Genomic DNA, 18,232 nt, shown 5'->3' with positions numbered 1-18,232 from the left:
TAAGATTCATTCCATGCCCTCTTCTCTGTTAGTCTGTTAATATCCCAGAGATCAGCCCTTTCTTGAATGAATGGCTGACCTATTCTTCTTTGATTTGCCATTGATTCCCTTTCCTTACCTCCCAATGCTCTGCCTGTTGACTAAATGCTAGAAGTAAGAATGCCTCAGATTTCTGACTTCTGAGTCATCCTCTAATGACTTGAACAGCTTGAAGCCAGCTTCAGCTCTTGGAGATCCTTAGTGAAAACTCCCTTTGTTTCTAGACACAACAAATGGACCTTTTCTTCCCTACAATAGGCACTATTAATAAAATACATAATAAATAAATAATAGTAATAACAAATATTTCACATTCATACAGTGGGTGCCAGCCACTATGTTTTTCAAATTACCTCCACTGTAGGATGGGGCAAACCTCAACTCTCCCTTCAATGTTGTGGAATCTTTTTATATATAAACAGTACAAATAATAGGACCTTGAGGCTCGTATGCACATGCAAACCTTTACTCTCACACAAAGTCCCACTGACTTCAGTGAAATTTTGCATGAGAGTTAAAGTTACAAGAGTAATGATCTATTTGCTGGATCGGGCCACAGGCTTTTAACAACTCCTCCAGAAATTCCCCCTTCCAGCCCCAGGAGAAACAGTTTAATTGAGCTTAATCTACTTTAATAACATGAAGGGCTGAGTCAACCCTTTCAAGATTTGAAGCTGTGGTTCCTCAAAGCTTAGGTATCTGAAGTATTTCAGTGTCTCCTTCAATAAAAACTAAGCTGAGTTGATCTCAGTTTTTACCCAGTTTGATATTTCTCAAGGTATTGTTGTTGTCTTTTCCAGGATTGACAAACACAATTTCTGTATAATAGAAGACATAAGTGCTGTAACCCAGAAACATTGCCATTATATTTCTAATGACAAAAAGATATTGGTCACAATGCACATGAGTCACTCTTTATATGCCACCACAATGCTTGTTTTCCATTTTGCAAAAGTGCACAGTAACACCGGATGCTGGTCTGTAATCTTGTAAACGGAGGTAATATGTATTTCCAAACAATCAAAAATGTAATAGTGCTAGAACTATCCTGAGCCGTTTGCTTATATTTCAAATGTCTAAACTAGCTGCCATGTAACAAGAACAAAGGGTGCTCTTGTGATTAAGGCACTGAACTGGGACTCAAGAGATCCATGACTCTTTCCACAGATTTCATGTGTGAACTTGGGTGAATCTCTTAATCTGCCTACACCTCAGTTTTCCATCTATAAAATGGAGATAATATTTCCTTTCTCCCTCATTTTGTCTGGCTTGTCAACTTAGATTGTAAGCTCTTCAGGGCAGGTACTGTCTCTCATTATGTTTGTATAGTGTCTAGCACAATGGGGGCCTCAAACTCAGTTGGGTCCTCTAGGTGTTATTTTAATAATCATTATTAATTATTATTAATTATAAAGCAATTCTAGAGTTGAGAACACCCTGCCAGCAGCCCCCTCTTTTATGCCAAGGAGTCCCCAGCTGCAGGATTATGTAAGAAATAAGGTGGTCTCTCAGGTAGCCAGAGCTCAAATCATTTATGAAATTATAAATCAAAAACAATGCCATACATTTTGCTTGAAAACTAACAGTAATCAATTAAGATGTTGGAGCACAAATAGACTGCTGCATTCTGCCCTAGCCAAAATTTCCCAAAATGGCCTGGTTGTATAGTGAATTGCAATATGTTAATATTCAAGGTTACAAAGATACAGAAAATGGTCAAGAAGTCCACATCCAAAACAAATGGTTTCACCTTTCTTGCTAAGTACAGATAATGAAAAATGGCTTTAGCAACAACTGCTACATGAGCATCTAGGACAGGGGTGGGCCACATTGGGGTGGGGAAATTGCTTGCAGGGCCATGAATGTAGGGCTTGGCCAGGGGGTTAGGGTGCAGGAGGGAGTGTGGGAGGAGGTGTGGTGTGCAGGAACGGGCTCAGGGGAAGGGGTTGGGGCAGAGGAGGGGTGTATGAGGGGGTTCAGGGAAGGGGGCTGGGATGCAGGAGGGGGTGCACAATGCAGCAGGGGGCTCAGGGCAGTGGTGCAGGGAGGGGTGCGGAGTGTGGGGGGGGCTCAGGGCAGGGGGTTGGGTTGCGAGGTGCGGCAGGGTGTAGGGGTGCAGGCAGGGGGCTCAGGGCAGGGAGGTGGGGTGTGGGGTGCAGGAGAGGTTCGGGGTGTGGGCTCTGGCCCGGCGCCACTAACCTGGAGTGGCTCTGGGGTGGTAGTGGCTCGCAGTGGGGCCATGGCAGGCTCCCTGCCAGCCCCGCACTGCTCTGGGAAATGGCCGGCACCACGTCTCTGCGGCCCTTGGGGGAGGGGGCTCAGAGGGCTCCGTGCACCTGTGAGTACCTCCCCCGAAGCTCTCATTGGCCGCAGTTCCCCGTTCCCGGCCAATGGGAGCTTCGGGGGAGGTACCCACATGCAAGGGCAGTGCGCGGAGCCCTCTGCCCCCTCCCAGCCCCCAGGGTCCGCAGGGACGTGGTCCTGGGCGGTTTTGGGAGCAGCGCAGGGCCCGCGGTGCCACGGGGGTGGCAATCCCGCAGGCCAGATCCAAAGCCCTGAGTAACCGGATCCGGCCCGCAGGCCGTAGTTTGCCCACTCCTGATCTAGGACCCTATGGCTCCTCCAAAACCCCTAGGTTACAAATCTGAGTCTTAAGAGGCAGGCATATCTGTAAAGAGGCTTGTAAAGTCACTGCCAATTCTTCCAGTTCTTTCCACTGACTTATGAATATTATTTGTTTTCTCCTGGCTGATGTTCGTTCAGCTGGATTTCAGCCAGAACCCAGTCTCATTCAGGCACCAGGTAAGGCACTCTACTGTACCAGCTGGATTGGATAAGATGGGGACATAAAGCTGGGTATCATCTACGTACTGAGGATACCACGGCTCATACTTCTTCAGTGACTCTCCTAACAGCCTCATAGATGTGTTGAACAGAAGGGGTTCTGTGTTGAACAGATGGAATTGCTGCATAAGAAAGCTCTCAGGATACCTGAACCACCGTCCATCACACCCCTTTGGGATATTTTAGACAAAAAGGTCTGAACCAGCACATCAAGGCAGCTCCACAAACCTCTTTTATCCAAGTCATATGATTAACAAGTTCAATGAAAACTGACAAACCTAAAAGAATCAGCATGGGGCTGGGGCATCTAACTTCCATCCACCACCAGGAGCAGATTTTCAGTTAATGCAAGCAGTGAAGTTTCCAATCATACCTGGGCACGAAACAAGATTGGCTAGAGTGAAGGAAATCTGAGGATTGCAGAATTGTCTCACCACAACCTACTTGGCCTTTTTCCCCAAAAAGGGGACATCCCAGACCAGTTGATACTTAGGGAGACCAAGCATGTAAAAAAATATCTTTTTTGAGCAGAAGTCTGTGTTTCCATCAAGGAAAGCGTCAGCCTGCCTTCCTGAATAGAGAGGCTGACCTTCTCCACCAAGATCTAATGCTTAGCACTTATAAAACACTGTATATATATTAAGTATGGTAATTATGCCTCACAATACCCTTCAGAGGTACTGTCATCCCCAGTTTCTCAGAGGAATAAAGTGAGGCAGAATAAAGATTAAGGAATTTGCCCAAAGAGAGTCTGTATCAGAACCAGAGGTTAGAATTCTGGAGGCTCTGCCTACTCCATTCTGTGCTCAACCCACTAGACTACACTCCTTTTTCAAGGTGTATGGGTATCTGATATGATTAACCAGTGATTTACTCATGAAATTCCAAGGCCGAGAGAGAGGAAGTCACACGAAATATCAAAATTTGAAATAATGTAAATAGTATATTGTAATTATTTACCAAATTAAAATGCAAACCACAGCAAAATATACAAAAAAGAGGGAAGGGGAACTATAAAATGGCTCAAAAAATAGCATCCTTCTTTTTCAACAGTGTTTTGTGGATAAACTGCTTCCTAAGTTGTAAGATCTTCATGGCAGCAACCATATCTTCTAGTGTCAATAAAGGGCCACACATATTTGGCACTGTATAAATAATATCTACTTATTTTACAGACTAAAATATTTTTTATTCCTATCAGTATTGCAGGACCAACCTTGCTACAGGAGTGTGACCTAAATTCCGTTCTGTGTTACGTATCATCTACATAAACTTTCGTACTAGCAATAAAGAAAGAACACACAGAATGACTCTCAGAGGTCAGGCTTAGTTTGTTGGGCTGATAGTTTAAAAAAGAAATCTATTACTTGTAAACTGAAAATCTGGAGTGATTACTTTGGTCCGCAGTAGAAAAAAGGACCCCTTGTTGATCCTGGGTATAGCTGACCTGCTGCAGTACATGGTTTAGCTGCAAAAGTACAGAAAGGCCTTGTCCACATTGGGATTTGCCTTGATTGCAGCCAGCAGTGTAGCTGTGATAGTGCATACCTCAAGTATAAACAAGAAAAGATGTAATTTTGGCTGGAATTGGGGAAAATCCCCAGCGCAGACCATAGGTGCTGGAACTAGGGATGATGGCGGTGCTGCCGCACCCCCTGATTTGAAGTGGATTCTATTATATCCAGGGTTTACAGTTTGGTTCAATGGCTCTCAGCACCTTCACTATACAAATTGTTCCAGCACCCCTGGCGCAGACAAGACCAAAGACAAGCTGTATTCAACACCATTTTGGAACCCATGGTTAAAACCTGGACACACGCATACCTCCTCCTTCATGGTTCGTGCCCCCTCTGTTTATTTATTTATTTTATTACATCCTTCCTATGCCAGTGGTGGCACACAGGATGGAAACTGGTCTCTTCCATTCTTCTCTGTCATTTGCTACTGCTTCCATCTGCTCTACGGTGTTGAGATCCATTGTTCTATCCTCCCTGCTACGAAATCTTCTTAAGGTTTCTATTGGGCACCCTCATTTCCTCACACCAGTTGATTGCCACTAGACAGCTTCATGCAGGAGTCTGTGTGCTGGCATCCAGAATACATGCCCCAAACATGTCTAGTGCTTCCTTCTGATTCTGGTGGAAATGAGCTGTTGGTTGGTGATTTCTCAGATCTCTTCACTGGTGACTAAGTCTTTCCAACCAATGCTCAGAATGTTTCATAGGCATTTATTTCTGAAGCTGTGTAGTTTTCTAACTTTTTGGTAGATTTCCTTAGCTCACAGCTGTATATTAGCACCAAGATTACATTTGAAGTGAAAATTCTCAGTTTTGTTCTGGTGCTGTATATCTTTGATTTCTGTATGTTGTTTAGTAAATGCTGTGGATGCCTTTCCTGTTCTTGATGTCACATTCTTCTTGAGGTGTCCATTGGTCAGTATGGTGCTGCCCAGGTAGATGAACTCTTCTATTTTCTTGATATTTTTGCCTTTAAAGTTATGTTACTGCTTTATGTCTGGGTTTCATGGATGTATGTTTTAGAATAACTAATTCTGAGTCCTGCTTGGCCTGCTGTTTTCACTAGGTTGTCTGTCTGCTATTTTTTGGGGTGTTAGTAACACAATATCATCAGCAAAGTCTAGGTCTTCTAGGCATTTGCCACCTACCCTTGCTACACCACTATTTTTGTTGCTAATACACTTTTTTATTATTCAGTCTATGGCAATGCCAAACAACAATAGAAATAAAATGCAGCCTTGTTTCATGCCGGTGTTCACATAGAAGCACTCTGGTTGTTTCCCTTACAGAGTGCTTCATTCACATCTTTGTCATGGCTTTAATGATGTTAACAACTTTACCTGAGATTCTGTAGGACTGAAGAATATGCCACTATGTATGTCTGTGCAGGCTGTCAAATCCATTCAGAAAATCAATGTATTTGAAGATGAGAGGAGCTTGCCATCATGGGCACACGTGAACTGCTGGCTGGGGGAGACTAGCCCTCAGCCTCACCCCTTCCACCCCCCTACTAGAGCCCAGAGGCCCCCCCCAGCTGCGGCCACTGGCCCAGTCCGGCCCCAGGATAACCCCCAAGCCCCAAAGGAGCGCCGGTAGGGCGGGCAGCATGCTGCCGCAACCCCCCCATGTACAACCCCAGCCTCCCTAGCTCCGGAGCGCAGGTGGCCCCAGCCCCGGAGCGCTAGGATGGTGAGGCCCCAGCCCCAGCCAGAGCACTGGTGGCTGGAGGCCTGGAGCTGCAGGCAGGGAGCAGTGGTAAGCAGGAGGCGGAGCCACGCCTGGCTGTTTGGGGAGGCACAGCCTCCCCCAGCCTATGCAACATGCTGCCCATGCTTGCTATTCCATACATTATGACGGTCCTTAGTGTGAATACCTGATCTACACAGGATTTCTCAGGTTTGAATCCATCCTGCTCTTCTGAGCTTTGCATCCTCTCCACCCACTGCTAAAATGCTGGAGATTTTTGAGACAAGCTTGAGAAATTCTCCAAAACCTAGAAGTTAGACAAATATTCCCCATCCCTCCACAACTGTCTCTTATCTTTGGCTCACACAGACTCACGCCTCTATTCTCACTGGGCCTTCTCTACACCACCCCGATCTGTACCCCCATTCCAGTTTGCACTCAGGGCTGAAAGTCAACCCCTGTCCCATAGACAGTCCATCTGGCTGTTTGTCCCACATAGGGTGATCAGATAGCAAGTGTGAAAAATCAGGACACTTTTTTTTTCCGAGGTGGGGGAGGAGGAAGGGGAGTGGTATAGTTGCATATGTAAGACAAATCCTCTAATATCAGAGGGTCCCAATAACATCAGGATGCCTTGTCACCCTAATGCCACACACGCTGAAGGAAGAGGGAGCTGCTGAGGCTGGGAAGAGGAGCCAGGTTTAATGGGCAGCGAGGAGGTGCTAATCGTGTGTGTGTGTGGAAGAGGGGTGAGTGGTTTAACTCGGGGCAGGGAGGCGGTTACTCTGCTAAGGGCTTGGCAGGAGGACAGAGGCTCGGTGCTGCTGGGGCAGAGACGGCGAAGACGGGCTGCTGCGGGCGATGCGGGGGTGCTGGGCACGGCACAGGTGGGCCCGGGGGGGTTACAGCGTGGCCACACTTCGCACGTGCAGCGCCCCCGGGCGCCCCGCCTCAGCGAGCGCAGCGGGACAGAATCCCCGCAGCTGCCCGGACCCACTCTCAGCGCCGCTAACCCCCCCCCCCCCAGCTCGCCTGCACCGCCCGGCGTTCCACGACGAGCCGCACCGGACAGACACCCCCGGCCGCCAACCGGGAGCGGGCACCGCCCACTCCCCACCCGCGCTGGCCATTCCTAGGGCAGCGGCCGGGGTGGGCGCGGCTGCAGCGTTCTCCCCGGGGCGGCGCGCGCTGCGGGCGCCGCCTCTCCACGTGCGCTGCCTTGAGAAGGCAACAAAGCGGCTCCCGCGGCGTGTTTACAGCCGCCAGCCGGGTCCGAGGGGGTAGCGCCTGGGGCTGCCTGGCCCCTCACTGTGCAGCCTGGGCAAGTAGCAGCAGCAGCCGCCGCCGCCCGTGCCCCCGTCCTGGCTCCGCTGGGGCGTGTCTGTGGGAAGCCAGTGAATGTATCCGCGTTTCAGTCCCTCTCCCTGCTCTCGGGGGTGGTGAAGGGTACCTGGCCGCAGGGTGTGAGCGGGGAGTTGCGCTGAGGCAGAGCCTTGGGTGCTGCGTCCGAGAGAAGGAGCTCAGGTTCCTCCTGCGCTTGGCAAAATCCAACCCCTCTCGCCCTCCTAAAAAGAGGGAGGGGTATCGGTTGGCTGTTGGCTCCTGCGGTAAGTACTGAGGTGTACTGAGATCTATCGCAGAGCTACTGTTCTATCTAAAATGAAATATCAGGGTAGCCCTGTTAGTCTGTATCCACAAAAACGACAGGGAGTCCCGTGGCACCTTAAAGACTAACAGATTTATTTAGGCATAAGCTTTCATGGGTAAAACACTCACTCATGCCCCCAAAAATCTGTTAGTCTTTAAGGTACCAGCGGACTCCCTGTTGGCTTTTATCTAAAGCGAAGTTTCCAAAGCCGCTGTTTTTTTGTTTTTTGTTTTGCAACAGGTTTGTATAGACTTAAGCTCCGTTATGCTATTATTAGGGATGAAATTTACTAAACCCGGTTTTGGCACATCTATCCACTCTATTGTCTTTTGCTTTACCTACTTAAACGTTTAAGGTATTGCTAGTTTCCAGAGTCTTTAACAACAGAATTCTCCTATTGCAACAGGTGCTTAAATACAGAAATGAGGATCACTGATCAAAGCCACTCCATTTCTCCTGGTCTGCTTTTGGTTCTAAATTCAGGCTACTATGTTATTAACATAATGGGGGTTGACGTTTCCAAAGCTCGTTGGAACAGGTCCCCCTTCTTCCCCACCCCCTCCAGAACATGAATCTTTAATCACTTGAATATACTTAGATGTAGACTACTTTGTTATGGGAGTGGGGTAGTTCATTACTGTTATCATTGTTTGTGTAAGTGCAATATTGCATCTTGTCTTAAATGTCAGGATTAAGATATTTAGTGATGTTTTCCATTATCTTCATTTAGGGTTTTTAAATCATTCTTTTGGGAATTTCACTTTGGTGAGTTGTCTTTTATAGGTTTGCTTTAAGGAGTAAAATCTTGGTTCAGCACTTTTCAATGTTGAGACTAGAATCTTTCATCTGTCTTTGTTCAGTACCCTAAATAGTCAGGTGCCTGACTCCTGTCTGCACTACAGCTTCTACCATTTTTACCATTGATGAAGCTGGACCACAGGCGAATCCAACTATGAAGTTTCCTAGTGAAGGCAAGGTCTAAGAGAATTAGATGTTGATACTTCTGTAGTGGTGGGAACATTTCTATGCCAATTCCTCCAACAGTTTTGCTAACTGGTCTGTTTCTAGAAAAAGAGAATCACCTCTGATTAAAACAAAGCCCAGCTGAAGTAAGGGTTTGAATCAATTATTGACTCGTGGTAAACTTAGGGTTTGTTACTGTTACACCTGTCTCCTACTAAAAACCAAGAAAATTTACACACACACCCCTTTCCTTTTCCTCTGTTCGGGAGCCTGTGATTTAGTACTGTATAATATAAGACAGGAGTCCAGACTACTTCAGTGTTCTTAGCTGATGCACTCCATTGCTTTTCTCCCTGAAAATGCTTCAGAGAGAGAGTGTGGTCAACAAAAAGAGCTTGGGAATTTTAGAAGGGGCAGTTAGTAGCTAATGTGAAAGTTGTTTTCACATAATTTTCTTAAAGAAATCTTAGGCAGTAAAGGAATATTGGGGGTTGGAAGTCGATCAGGTGGGAGTTTGTAACAAAGCAGAATTTCAAAGTAAATGATACTGCAAAATTTTTGTTGTGTCTCTGGCTACAAGTCAGATGTAAGGCAAACAGATGCAAATCTAAGATGCGTTTGTGTATATAAATGTATTAAGTATTTCTTCTGAGGAGCTATAATTTTGCACAAATACAGATTAATAATGACACATTGTCATTGCTAAGATACCTTGGAGTACTACTTGCCTCTCTGATTTAAGGTTATATTTTCTGTGGAAATGATGTGGATTGCAAACCAGCAATGCTGACAGTGTTCAGTCCTGTCATGAGAAGGAGTTTTCACTTTGTGTGGTGTTGAAATTTTATTCTTAGTCTCTTGAAAAATCTTCAGTGCTGCCTACTGTGCTGGTATTTTCCCATCACTTATACACATTTTTTTCATCAAGTTCTTAACATCGGTATAATTCATAGATTCTCATTGTAGTTCCTCCGTAGCAGATCTCTCTGCATTTTGGTTATTAATCCTCTAGTTAAAATTATTAGTCTCTAGACTTTCAGAACATCTAATTGTTCTGGTACATGACTGAAATTAAAATGATTTTATTGCCACAAAAATGGCAAGACTTGGAAATAAATCTGTTGGAAGTAGTACAAGATGAGATTCTTGCATATTGATGCTAGTCTGCATGTTTTCACTATGTAAGCCTCTTTATGAGCATGAGGTATATTTTTGTGTTAATCCACACACATTTTGCAATAATTAATTCTTATGAATGGTTTACATTCATAACTAAAATCATCTTGGATATGGACTTTATATGACCAATAAAAACCAACTGATATCTTTCAGTTGTAAGCAGAGTATAGTCAGCAAAACTGTAGATCAATTAAATTCCACTGCCAAAAAGACTTACTTAACGCAAAGTTAAGGTTGCTTCTGGGGTTGCCTTGCGCCCTTCCAGAGTGCGAAGGGCACTAAACTCTGAAAGCCAGGAAATACAAAGGTAAGGTAATGCTTCACAGGCAACCTCGACTCTGGTTCCTTTGAACAATGTCTGGGAGTCTCTATGAAAGATCCCGGGCCAGTACCTTTATCAAGTTTCAGAGTAACAGCCGTGTTAGTCTGTATTCGCAAAAAGAAAAGGAGTACTTGTGGCACCTTAGAGACTAACCAATTTATTAGAGCATAAGCTTTCGTGAGCTACAGCTCACTTCCTCAGATGCATATCGTGGAAACTGCAGCAGGCTTTATATATACACAGAGAATATGAAACAATACCTACTCCCACCCCACTGTCCTGCTGGTAATAGCTTATCTAAAGTGATCATCAGGTGGGCCATTTCCAGCACAAATCCAGGTTTTCTCACCCTCCACCCCCCCACACAAATTCACTCTCCTGCAGGAGAGTTCCTGCAGAGTCTCCTGCAGAGTCTCCTGCAGGAGAGTGAATTTGTGTGGGGGGGTGGAGGGTGAGAAAACCTGGATTTGTGCTGGAAATGGCCCATCTGATGATCACTTTAGATAAGCTATTACCAGCAGGACAGTGGGGTGGGAGTAGGTATTGTTTCATATTCTCTGTGTATATATAAAGCCTGCTGCAGTTTCCACGATATGCATCTGAGGAAGTGAGCTGTAGCTCACGAAAGCTTATGCTCTAATAAATTGGTTAGTCTCTAAGGTGCCACAAGTACTCCTTTTCTTTTTACCTTTATCAAGGGATCGATGGGAAAAACTCTTTAGAGTGCATAAATTGTTAAAACTCATTCATCTTTGCCTTAAGGAATGCTTCAGGGCCATCCTCTTAGCTCAGTAAACTTTGTGGTGCAGGGTGGTGTGTGCCAACATCCCTAGTATTCCTAGGAGCAATGGGGGAGCTCAGAAGATAGGGAGGATGTATGGCAGTATGTGAATGTCAGTACAGATAAGGCATTCTAGTGGGCATAGAGACTGTGCAAGGGATTGTTAGAATAGTTCGCCCCATCATTATGTTGCTTGTTCCTTTTGACATTGCTAGTGGATGTTGTGACCTGTGCAGGTGAGAGTAAGTGCCAATCCCTGGCATGGCAATCTTTGGCACACGGCCCGCCAGGGTAATCCCTGGTGGGCCGGGCTGGTTTGTTTACCTGCTGCGTCCACAGGTTCGGCTGATCGTGGCTCCCACTGGCCGCGGTTTGCCGCTCTAAGCCCTCAGCCTGCGCCACTTCCCGCAGCCCCCATTGGCCTGGAGCGGTGAACCGCGGCCAGTGGGATCGGTCGAATCCTCAGATGTGGTAGGTAAACAAACCAGCAGGCTTGCCATGGGACTTACCCTGGTGGGCTGCGTTCCAAAGGTTGCTGATCCCTGTGCTATGCTAACCAGCTGCAAGTACTCCCTGAATCAATACTGTAAGACCTAGTTTCCTGAGAAGTGTGTGTGTGGGGGGTCTAATTAAGAGTAATGAAGTGGAGTTGTGGTGAGCACGAAAATTCATCTATGTTAAGTGTCCTTTGTCATCCCCTCAGGGCAGAGTTAAGGTAGTACCATGGGAGTGTAGTGTAGCAGGCATTACCTTAACTCTGTATTTCAGAGGTTTAAGTGTAGCCGCTCTGCACATTCTGGAACGGTACAGGGCAGTGGAAGATAACCTAACTCTGTGCTAACAACGTTTTTGGCGGTCAGTATCTTTTTTGTTCTTAAAGAAAGCAGGGTTAGTGAGGTGTGCTGGAATGAGGGGCATTGAAAGGGAGATGATTGTGAGGGCCATTTGGAGGGTTTGTGGCATCTGCCAGCATTTTTGTACCTACCAACTGAGGACTGGAGAATTATGGTAGCCCCAGAGAACTGCTGCCTTTGCTGGGGGAAGTAGATCTATATCCCTCTTTCCTCAGAAAGGAGGGAGGATGGAGAAGGGGAATGCCATGAGTCTGTGTAGTGAAGTGACTCTTCTGAGTTTTTTTTTTTTTTCTTTTTCCCCTTCTTTGTATACCCCCTAAGGTATCAGACTTCACAGAAAAAAGAAAAGGAGTACTTGTACCACAAGTACTCCTTCTCTTTTTACGGATACAGACTAAAACGGCTGCTACTCTGAGACTTCTCAGAGAGTCAGACTTCCCCCCACAGATAGCCAGACTTCCCCGCTATCTTTTTGGGAAGTGTTTGCATCAGCATTCGTAGCCACTTCTCCTGCCCCTCAGCCATGCTGTTCTCTTCCTTCTCTGAACTTTGGGCTCCCCTAATGAGAGGTAACTACCTCTCTGCAGGGGTCCTCAGGCCGTGTGCTACATCACCTGTGCGCTTTTCTCTCCTCCAGTGGCCTCTGGTGGTGCAAGAGTCTCTACAAAATACGTTTCAAAAGGGCGAGGGTGCTTTAGCATGTAAGACTTTTACCAAAACAAATTGTGTATTTCCAACATCGATTGCATAGAATTTTAAAGAGCCACTTAGCTCCTGGAAAACTTTATACTGTCCAACCAAAATGTTTTTCAATGTCCTGTTTTTATTAGTAGAAATCTGGAATGACAACATGACAGCTCATCCGCACCTTGTAGTATATTGCTTTAAGTTATAATTTTCTGACACCTCCATTGGTTACTATAGAAATGTTCATAATGTCACAATACCATTATGACTTCAGGTGAGAACTAACAAATGGATTCCTAAAGAGCAAATAACTTGCCAACATCTCAGCTTAAAAAATTCAGAAAGAAACAGAAAATACATATGTATGCATAAGCACATATAGAAAAGTTTTATAGAACTCAATTTGTGGTAGCCTTTCTGGTCTATTATTGCGGAATAGTGTCTGCATCCTTTTGATAGCCTAGTTTGGAGAATTTTGTGGCAAATGAGTCTTTTATAAAAGTGGTAAGCTGAGTTTAAAAACTCATTAATAAATCTTAAAAGTGAAAGGATCAGCCATTTTTGCATGTGTGTGTTCCTCTGATTAATTTGAGTCTGTTCAGATACGATAGGAAGCTTGGTGGTGAGGTAGGGATGCTGTCTGTTGTTTTAGATCTATATTCCTGGCATGCATACGTTATCCCCAACAAAAAGAGTTAGTAAACAGTCTTTTTAGAGGATTCTGAACATCTTAAGAAACAAAGATGTATTGGATACTGCTCTCCATTTACTGTTACTAATTTGATCCACTAGCACCTCAGGTATAAGGGACATGAACTGGTGGCAAACTTTATATCTGTTCAGTGCACAACAAAGTAGTATTCCCACTGTTAGACTGATTCAAAATAATGTAAATGACTTGCATGCCTGATCTACTCCAAGGTTACGATTCTTCTGTTCCTACAGAAATTCCTTTTTAACTACACTGCTCCTTGATTATCTTAGCACTGTTTAGCTGCAGTCCCTTAATTCTTTCTGTGGTGGTGGTCAGCCTGCTATTTTAACCGGGACAGATTGAGGGGCACAGCCTATCCAAATAATCCTCTTCTAAGTGTGAGTCGCTCTTTAGCATTTTATTTTGCCATTCTTTTTCCTTGGAAAACAACATTGTTTTTCATATTTGTTTAAAATTCTTGGCTTCCTCTTTCCTTTCCCTGCAAGGTTTAACTTCATAATAGCCAGGAATTGTTTTCTGTACCGTAGTTTGGGTTCCTTTTTGTTTTTGTTTTTTAAATTTCCCTATTCCTTTAAAATTTGGTTCCTAGCAGTACCTTGTGTGGCCCATGAAGCTGTATTTAATCTTAAAAGCACTGCTGTTTGTGTTAATTTTGTTGGGGTTTTGGCAGACTGGAGTTTTCGCTCTTCTATTGTACTAAACAGCAAGCTGTGTTCCAGAAATAATGGACACAAGATATCTGAAAGTCAACACATTTTACACAGATGAGGTGATGTTACTCTCTGCACTCACTGAAACTGACTGACTACATTTTAAAGTAAGCACTGCAGAAATTGCTTTCTTTAAAAAGCAAATCTGTATCCAATATGGTGTAGACTCTGAATATTTGGATTTTGTGATTAAATTAACTATTGGGTAACATTTGAATTGGAGGGAAAGAGTGTGGATTTTCCTTCTGGTGGAGTTCATTCCATTTTTTGAGATGGTATTAGCATAACTATTCTTGTCTGGGATGGGTTATGAGGAGCAGGGTTTTTATTTATATATTTTTGTTTTTAGAAGTGCATCAGATTACACCAATTAGCATGTAATTATAAGAAACCTTCCTTAGGGAGGAGATTCTTAGATCTCTTACAAAGGGTTTATTTATTAACCACCTAACTCTCCAATATTTTGTGCACCATTCAGTGCAATCAGACTGACGCTCTTTGGCCATGTCTGCATTTCTTTCTGAAATTCTCCTGCTGTTACTGTAACATTTTGGGAGCACTAGAGCAGGCTGGCTGCTGATGTTCATGCCTTCTTACCACTGTGTTGTCTAGACCTGCTTTGAGGTCTAGACAATATAGTAATAGAAATGCATATGGATAGTCTACATGGTTCTATCACTATGTCTTCTAATCCTGCTCCGAGCAGATCTAGAGGTCATGGTGGTAAAAACATGTCTGTCTACATTAGCACTCCCATTGGTGGTAGCGCAGGTGAAGCAAAAGCAGAGTTAGATTTGCAGAGAGATGCAGATGCTGCTTTTGGGACCACTTTAAGACTGTGTCTTCACTAGGGAAAAGTGTTTAGAAAAGCGTTAGAAATATTTTGATTTGGTTTTACAAATGTTTCAATTCAGGTTGACAGAACATGAATCAAAATATTTCATCTGGGTCCTCTCCCCCCCCCCCCCCCAACCCCCCGCCACTAATCATCAAAACATTTCAGCAAAATCAAAATTTTCCCATGTTAATTGAAAATTTTCAGAAACTGCATTTTCTATAAAAACAAATTAACAAAACTACATTGGCAAAATATTCCTGACCAGCTGTGGCGCAAGGGTATAATTATAAATGTTACATTACCCTTCCGAAAAACCTCAGTATAATCCCAGCAGGCTTGACAAATGTAACAAGTACTTGGAGAACTTGCCCTGGAGTGATACCAATAGTAGATCCCATTCTTTACTTCTCTGAACCACTTGGAAAAAGTCTCCTAGCCCTAAGATGCTGGGAAGGAGGAGAGCCACATTTTCAGTCTTTCTGCCTTGTCATGGTGCCTTGGATGGGAAGAATTCCATTCTCAGCTTGCTATCTCATTTCTAGTAGCAAGGGGCAGTGCCACTAACTCTTTTCCTTCTGTCTTATTATGAAGATCAAGGGGTGTGTGTGTATAAAATAACTTTTTTCTCTGCCCCACTTTGCACTGCCAAAACACTCGCTCATTTCTCTCTCGGACTGAAACACATGAGCAGAGGAAGGGAGCACCAAACCTAGGAGTGTTCTCTGCTCTGCTTCATATTCATGTATCAGGCAGTGTGTGCCGCTCTCTACTCCAAGGGGAATTCTGTGACAAAAAAATGTAAAATTCTGCACACAATATTTTAAAATTCTGCATATTTTGTCAAAATAACACAATATAATCACACCAGTTTCAATTATTATGGTAATTTATTTCAAAATACTGGTCAGCAAGTATGCCTGTAAAAATTACCCCCCCCCCCAAAAAATTTAGGTAATTGTTTTTTTTGACCAATAGATTTCTTACTAGTCATATTAATACAGAACTTTAAGTAATTCATTTAAAGTACAGTACAGAAATGTATTTGCCACACTTCAGAAGCAGTGCAAAGGCTTGTGGGGATAGGGAAGGAGCCTGGGAGTGAACATGGAGGGTTGTTGGGTGTGAAGTACGGAACAGGCTTTGTTTGGGGGAATGAGGGAAGGGATTGTTTGGGAGTTGAGGAGCCTCCCCCATGCAGACCCTGGCTGATCCCAAGCCTCTCCCATACAGTCAGCACATCTACCCCCATCCCCTTGTGGCCTTGCAGCACCCCTTTCATACAGCCACTGACTCAGCGCTGTCACCCCACTAGTTCCCAGTCTGTACCCCTCCCCCCCAGCAGCCAGTGTGCCCCATGGCTCCATCGGCAGGTTGTTGTGAGGAATGGCTGCTGGCTGTTCTGGTGCCACAGCGGCCCCAGGTGGGTGAAGGGCATAATTGCAGCACTTCTCAGGCAGAATGTATTTTCTGCAGGGGGAAAAAAAATTGTCAGACATGAATTCTGCACATGTGCAGTAGCTCAGAATTCCCCCAGGAGTAACTCTTCTGTGATCAGTACTGGATTGCTGGTTCTGCTTATGCATTGCCATAGATGTGCTTACTCTGATGAATGAGGGCCAGTGATGGAAGGGCAATGCACATGCATTTCTGGGTAGAGCTGAACTCTCTATTAGTGAATATCTTTCCAAGCCCTGCACCTTAAACCACGAAGAATAAGAAAAGTCCTACTAAAAATTACACTGGTGGTACGATTGACAATAGGAGCATGGTGTTTGGATGAACTTTGTTCTGTTGTATGTTTGTGTAGTGCAGTTGTGATACAGAAGAGCCCAGATTCTGTTCTCTACCGCATGACCTGCTCTATCCCATATTTCCACAGTCCCATACTGTGCTCTGTACACATCTAAGCTAATCAATAATTCTAATGGCTACTAAATCTTAGACTCATATTCATGTGCTTGATTTATGCAGCCTGTACACATCCTATAAATCACGCAAGTTTTGTTAATCGATATTTACCGCAGAAACTGGAGGGACGAGCCTTGTAGAAATAAACAAATTAATTATAACGAAGAACTTCTTGTCAGTAGTTCAATTTCATTTGCAGAAGGAGCACTTACAGCTACTGTGTCAATGGGGAAGGTGAGATGGGTGATCCATTGCTCCTTAAGGGATTTGCATAGACAAGGCATTCTGGTGAGAATGGTGTGCTGAGGAAGAAATACATGCTGTTTCTGTAGGCTTCACTCTTTCAGGGGCTCTTACATTTATATATTACATATATCTAAGATTTATAGACAATTATGTTAAAAAAACCAAATTGCTTTGCAAAAGTATGTTAAGGTCTCAAAGTCAAGCCCTCAAAAGTGAGGAGGTGCTATAGTTAAGGATCCCTGTGCGATGTTAATTCAATCTCTTGTGCAACTGCATTATGATAAGCCTCTAATACAGAGGTGGGCAAACTATGGCCCACAGGCCACATCTGGCCCACCAGACCCTCTTGCCCGGCCCCTGAGCTGGCCCAGGAGGCTCGCCCCTGGCCCCTTCCCTGCTGTTCCCCCTCCCCCGCAGCCTCAGTGAGCCGCGCTGCTGGTGCAATGCTCTAGGCGGCTGGGCAGAGCCACCGGCGCTCTAGGCGGCTGGGCAGAGCCACCGGCGCTCTAGGCGGCGGGGTTGGATAGAGGGCAGGGGAGTTGGGGGTGGTGGGCGGGGGTGTGGATAGGAGTCGGGGCAGTCAGAGGGCAGGGAAAAGGGGGGGTTGGATGGGGCAGGAGTCCCGGGGGGCAGTCAGGAAGGAGCGGGACGGGAGGGTTGGATGGGGGGCGATCAAGGGACAGGGAAAAGGGGTGGTTGGATGGGGCAGGGGTCCTGGGGTGCAAGTCAGGAATGAGGTGGGGGGTTGGATGGGGAAGCAGGGGGCAGTCAAGGAGTGGGGCGGGGTGGTGGATGGGGCGGCAGGAGTCCCGTGGGGGCCATTAGGGGACGGGGGTGTTGGAGGGGTAGGAGTCCCGGGAGAGCCATTGGGGTAAGAAGTGGGGGGGGGGGGAGCAGGGGATGTCAGATGGGAGGCAGGGGCCAGGCCAAGCCTGGCTCTTAGGGGAGGCTGTGTCTCCCCAAACTGGCCCTCCATATAACTTTGGAAATCCAATGTGGCCCTCAGGCCAAAAAGTTTGTCCACCCCGGTCTAATAACACTATCACCATCTAGTCTTTGCATAGGACCCCTCTCTCAGAGGGTGTCTTCACTGCAGACCTTAACTCTGGTGCCGATCACGAGGCTATCTTGCTTGGGTGTGTGCTGCCATGTTGCAAAGCACTATGGGCTTTATGAGTTAGTCTCTTCACTGGTGCTGCACTCCCCGTGTGTGTCACTAGGATTTCTGAAGGCATATCCCATCATTCTTAGTGCTGCAGCAAGCTAAGCCATTCTAATTCTTTCCCAGTGAATTG

General features: G+C 45.3%; 1 protein-coding gene and 1 long non-coding RNA gene across 9 annotated transcripts in view; one reads left to right on the top strand and one right to left on the bottom strand.

Annotated features, from left to right (window-relative positions):
• LOC140909204 (uncharacterized) overlaps positions 1-15,193 on the bottom strand; it is an 80,066-nt gene extending 64,873 nt beyond the window's left edge. For 3 of the 4 annotated variants that reach the window (XR_012158135.1, XR_012158134.1, XR_012158133.1), the window contains exon 1: positions 2,239-2,334. This is a non-coding gene — a long non-coding RNA (uncharacterized LOC140909204). Of the gene's footprint in view, positions 1-2,238; positions 2,335-15,085 lie in introns of those variants that run through there. The other variant, XR_012158136.1, reaches the window with a different exon arrangement.
• Positions 6,733-18,232, top strand: part of FRMD1 (FERM domain containing 1) — a 67,435-nt gene continuing 55,935 nt past the window's right edge. For 2 of the 5 annotated variants that reach the window (XM_073337955.2, XM_073337954.2), the window contains exon 1: positions 7,327-7,693. The gene's annotated coding sequence lies outside the window, so the exon portion shown is untranslated. Of the gene's footprint in view, positions 6,836-7,326; positions 7,694-11,769; positions 11,835-18,232 lie in introns of those variants that run through there. The other 3 variants (XM_073337950.1, XM_073337949.2, XM_073337951.2) reach the window with 3 other exon arrangements.

The sequence above is a fragment of the Lepidochelys kempii genome, chromosome 3 (assembly GCF_965140285.1).
Source record: "Lepidochelys kempii isolate rLepKem1 chromosome 3, rLepKem1.hap1, whole genome shotgun sequence".
Taxonomy (NCBI): domain Eukaryota; kingdom Metazoa; phylum Chordata; order Testudines; family Cheloniidae; genus Lepidochelys; species Lepidochelys kempii.
This window is presented reverse-complemented; position numbering and strand designations above follow the sequence as displayed.